We start from the raw sequence: 6,018 nt of genomic DNA on the forward strand, positions 1-6,018 counted from the left end.
ATCCTATTGTCACCACAGATAAGCACATCCAAGACATACATCAAGTGTTCTCAAATCTTTAAAGATTCAATCCGATAAGATAACTTCAAAGGGAAAACTCAATACATTACAAGAAGGTAGAGGGGTAGAAACATCATAAGATCCAACTATAATAGCAAAGCTCGCGGTACATCAAGATCATGCCAAATCAAGAACACGAGAGAGAGAGAGAGATCAAACACATAGCTACTGGTACATACCCTCAGCCCCGAGGGTGAACTACTCCCTCCTCGTCATGGAGAGCGTCGGGATGATGAAGATGGCCACCGGTGATGATTTCCCCCTCCGGCAGGGTGCCGGAACAGGGTCCCGATTGGTTTTTGGTGCCTACAGAGGCTTGCGGCGGCGGAACTCCCGATCTAGGTTTCTTTTCGGGGGTTTCTGTATTTATAAGAATTTTTGGCGTCGGTTTCATGACAGGGGGTCCATGAGGAGTCCACAAGGTCGGAGGGCGCGCCCTCCACCCTCGTGGAGGCCTCGTGGCTCTTTTGGCCCAACTCTTTTGCTTCGGGGCCTTCTTCTGGTCCATAAAAAATCATTGTAAATTTTCAGCTCAATTGGACTCCGTTTGATATTCCTTTTCTGTAGAACTCAAAAACAAGGAAAAACAGAAAGTAGCACTGGGCTCTAGGTTAATAGGTTAGTCCCGAAAATCATATAAAATAGCATATAAAACATTCAAGATTGATAATATAATAGCATGGAACAATAAAAAAAATTATATATACGTTGGAGACGTATCAACAAGCTTAAGGCAATCACGATCCGCTAAGTGTTAGTAGGACGGGAGGGATGAGAACATATTTGTCGAATCATTTCATTAATATTCAGAATAGTTTTGAGAGGATCCGAAAGCGTTTTGGGGTCACCAGAAGGGTTTCGGAGAGTAACAGATAATACCGGGTATTACCGATAAATATATATATGTGGAAAATGTTTCCGGGGATGTTAAATAATATATAAAATGGTCTGAAAGTATTTAGAACAATTTTATATTTAATTTAATATCAACGAGTCTTAAAAGGCCAAGTGGTGGAAGGCAACTTGGGCCACAAAGGCCCAAGTGGGGAGGCGCCTCCCTTCCCTAAGGAAGGAGGCTGAATTTGAGTAGGGGAGGAGTCCTTGGCCGGCCAAAGGGGCGCCCCTTCTTTCCCCTCCAACCTATATATACTAGAGGATTTCCACCCTTTGAAGATATAAGTTTTTGGAGTCTCCTCTAGTTCTTCTAGTTCTATTTCTATTTGGTCCTAGTTGACTAATTAGAGATAGACCAATCCTCTAATCCTCATAATTATAATCCCCGTGTGGTTCTAATATCCTCCCTCTAATTCTCCGACGACGATTAGTTCTGGACGACGAAGCACTGCCGGATCATGAAGGTTACACACTTGCAACCAAGTAGAGAGGTCGTGCTTTCGGTCTTCAGTTCGAGGGACTGTTCATGGGCGGTTCGCGAGATCGTTCATCGACAGTTCATGGGACTCCAAGTACGATCTACACCGACATGTTCTTCTTCCGCTGTAACTCGGTGACGGTAACGATCGTAATCCCAACTCGTTATGCATCTTCATATTGATCTTGGGTGTGCGTAGGCGGCGAAATTTTGTTTTCTACTACGTTTCACAACAGTCTTGAGTGACACTTATGTTGGAAGGCCCATTGAAATTGGTCGTGCTATGACAAATTCTTTTAACTTCTTACTAGATCGCGTGCACAAAAGGATTAACAGCTTTTTTGGTAAATCCATGTTCAGGGCTGGTAAATAAAGTTTTTGAAAGTGGTGGCACAAGTGATATCCCATTTTGTGATGAGTATTTTGTTGCTTCCGATCTCGACTTATGAGCAAATGAAAACTAGTGTTGCCAATCATTGGTGGGGTATAGGGGATGGTTGCAAGAAAATGCACTAGCTCTCATGGGAGTGGCTATCTACACCTAAGTCCTTCGGTGGGATGAGCTTCCGTGATATGGTACTGTTTAACCATGCTATGTTGGCATGCAGTGTTGGCGTCTTATTACCAAACAACCTGAGTCTTTATGCTCGAGTGTACTCAAGGGTCGATACTTCTCCCTGAAAGTCATTTTTGGAATGCAAAAAAGAGAAGACCATATTATTTCGACAAGTACTCTTTGGTTGTGGGATTATCAAGGGAGCTCGGTGGCTTTGGCAATGGTGCCAAGATCAGAATACTTGAGGACAACTGGATCCCAGGTTTCCTTCCAGATACTTTCAAGCTTTTGCTACCAATTCCAGTTAACACTATAGTTATTTTCTTCTAGATGCTTCTTTCTTGACTTGGAATAAGGAACTGTTGTGGAGACAATTGCCGAACTAATACTTCTGATCCTATCAGCCGTGGGGGAGGATTTCCTCTCATGCCTATGAAAAACTCGATATCTTCTCGGTAAGGTCCGGTTACAATCTGGCAGGTGTGAATGTTACATCTCTCCTGAAAGTGATAGGACATGGCTTTTCCTCTGACCTTCAGCATCAAGAGAAGCAACAAAAGACCATCTAATATGTTAACTGTCCAAATAAGATGAAGATTGTTCTCTGGGGCTGCTCATGATTCTTTACCCACTAGTCATCAATTGATTTATCACCACGTTTCTTAAGATGATGGTTGTTGTTTCTGTAACCGAGCGGAGCATGTTGAGCATCTCTTCCTCCTATGTTATTTTGCACGGTCGGTCTGGAGCTGTGTCAAGGAGATTTTTGTATCTCAGCCTACGTCGAAAGCCCATGTAGTGTGCATGGCAGTGGCTATTCAACTTCCTCTCTAGGGCGTCAACCGTTCAAGCAATCATTATGGTGATTACTCTTTGGCACATCTAGGAGGCTCGTAATGATGTTCATAACAATGCAGCTAAGACTTGTGCTTATATTCATATGGTGGTGCAGCATTGCTCGAAATCTGGGACTGCAAATAGGTGTGAGTCTTCTTCGTCAAATCTTACTTTGACTCCTACATGTACAATTGATGATAATGTTGATGCTGCTCCCTTTCCTGTTGTTGGCCAAATGGGCATTGGTTTTGGTGCTACGAACCATCGTGATGATTATCTGTTCGCCTCTGCTGAACAACTCCCACGATTGCCTAATCCAGACCCGCTGAAGCCTATCAGGCTAGCCATAGTGGGAGTAACTTAGCTAGTGACATAACGCACCCTAAGACAGATATGCTTATGTGGCAAGGAGTTATTGAGGAGAGAGGTGTTTGTGATAACATAACATGTTACCCATAACACAAGCTAATGCATAATGAGTCTACACCATAATAAATGAAGGTTTGCATGACACTGCACTTATGTTACTACCCACTATGATGGTAGTAACATAGAAAAACATATATACTAATAATATATGCATGTTACTAGTCTAAGTTACTTCCCACTATGACTAGCCTCAGGCCGAAGGTCTTCTGTCTGTAAATGTGGTATCTGATTGCTTTTCTATGGTGAATAGAATTAGTTGTGCAAACAAGTACTTCTCAAGATTGGGAGATGTAACCGCTGATAGTAAATCTATGGCATCTACTGTAGTTTCGCTCGTTGCTCCTTCGTTCATGTCAAGCGTGGTTTGAATGTGGTGGCACATAGGTTGGCTTGTGGTTGTGAACATGTTGTAAATTGTTTTTATTGTGGTGTGATCCCGGACTCTATCCGGGATGAATCGACATTTTTTTGACGGGAAGGTATACTTTATTAACTCAAATAACGGTTACATCATCCATTAAAAATTTAGTAAGAAAACTAGGAGGTGCATCCGCCCAAACACAAGGGTCGTTTGCACACCCCCACTTTGCCAGCTCGTGAGCTACTACCTTTGACTCTCTAAAGCAATGCTCAATAGTAACCTTCCCAAAATCACTCAAGATATTTCGACAATCATCTAGCACAGGCGCTGCAACCATTGAATGGCCTTCATTTAGCTTTATTGCATCCACCACAATACTGCTATCCATTCTTACCATCGACTTAGCGCACCCCACACTTAGGGCTAATTTTAAACCTTCAAACAGTGTCGCTGCTTCTGCCACGACAACATCAGCGGCGTGTTCAAGTCTTGTTGTTGCAGCTGTGGTGAAATGACTTTTATGATCCCTGATAACTGCCCCGCAGACACCTGAATTTGTCCCAGCAAAATAGGATGCGTCCACATTCAGAACTAGATGCCTGCTAAGATAGATGGCCACTTGTTCAATTTAGCAACGGTCATACCTTTCTCTATAGCGCGAGCGTAGTTGAGAGCAAGCGCCAAGATTGCAGGTGCTGTCCTCTCCGGCGTTTGCATCTCCTCCCCTTTGACGAATTCTCTCCGCTGCCACACCATAGGTACCAGCATGTTGTGGCTATCATCTCCGATAGCTCAACCTGGCCAGTGTACGCCTTCTGATAAGCTTCATCGCACAATAAAAAATCGATAGCAGCCGCGCCAGCTTGGTCTGTTACAACAGCAAACTGAATCTCTGCACAGAGTCCGAGTGCTTCCCAAATGGCCCTCGATCGCGCACACTGGAATAAGACATGAGATATATCCTCCGTACCATCTTGGTAGACTGGGCATTGAGATATACTCTCTATATGACGATTTGCGAGAACACTGAAGCATGGGATAGCATTGTGTAAGCAACGCCACAGAAAAATCTTTATCTTTGCTGGCACCTTCAGACTCCATAACTTGCGCCAGATTGGGTGTGGCGCCGTGGAGTAACGTACTAGGCCCAGATCATTCTCATCAAAATTTTCCTCCCATTGTTTTTTTAAAGAAACATAGAAACTTTATTCATTTGCGATAACAAGTACTGTTGGAAATATGAGCAATTTACCAAATGATTTTATTATCAGAAATACTAGAAAAAGCAGGACTAGTATAGCAGTGATAAAACAAGTCATGCGATTTGATAAAGAGAAGGTAAACAACATCTTCATATATGAACTGTAACTAAACACATCTAGAGCAGATAGTATAGCAAGTTGCATATATGAAACAGAGTCTAACATATCTAGGGCAAACACTAGAACAAGAAATTGTAGCACAACCTCTAATAGAAAGAGGAAGAACACGTACGGGACAACAGCAGCAGAAGCACTGGACTTGGGGTCGACATCCTCTCCAGCCATGTCGTTGATGAGGTTGTCGACGTCGGGGAAGAAGTCGTCGTCGGGGAAGTAGTCGTCGGAGTCCGTGATGAAGAAGTCAGTAGTCGCGCGGAGCGCTCCCCAAAAACCTTATCACCCTTCTCCCGTACAGGACTCAAAGAGGTGCGGTTTCGGAGGCCTACAGTCCCGACTCGCGGTGCACGCCGCAAGCCGGGATGAGGAAGACAGCAGCAGCATAGAGATTGGAACCGGTGGCGAGAGGAAGGAGAAGTTCTGGTGCGTCTCTCTGAGAGGAGCGACCTCCCTTTTATAGGCGCAAGAGAAGGAGGCGAGAGGCAGCGCCGGGAGCTGAAGGGAACGCGGGAGATGAAACGAACATGCAGCAGCCGGCTCGGCTCATTCCCGCAACCCGCGGCGCGGCGCGGCGCGGCGCGGCGCGTCGTGGCGAGGCGGGCGGCGGAGGAGGAGCGCGCGTGGATGTCCCTCTTGTTCTCATCCTCATACATGTGGAGAAAGAGCCTCCCTTATAAAGAGGTCCCACTCCCTCTAAACTAGCAATGTGGGACTAAATTTTTGTTCCACCTCTTGCCTTGCACGAATGGGCTGTTGGGGAACATAGTAATTTCAAAAAAATTCCTACGCACACGCAAGATCATGGTGATGCATAGCAACGAGAGGGGAGAGTGTTGTCCATGTACCCTCGTAGACCGAAAGCGGAAGCGTTAGCACAACGCGGTTGATGTAGTCGTACGTCTTCACGATCCGACCGATCAAGTACCGAACGCACGGCACCTCCGAGTTCAGCACACGTTCATCCCGATGACGTCCCTCGAACTCCGATCCAGCCGAGTGTTGAGGGAGAGTTTCGTCAGCATGA

Source organism: Triticum aestivum, chromosome 1D (assembly GCF_018294505.1).
Source record: "Triticum aestivum cultivar Chinese Spring chromosome 1D, IWGSC CS RefSeq v2.1, whole genome shotgun sequence".
Lineage (NCBI taxonomy): Eukaryota > Viridiplantae > Streptophyta > Magnoliopsida > Poales > Poaceae > Triticum > Triticum aestivum.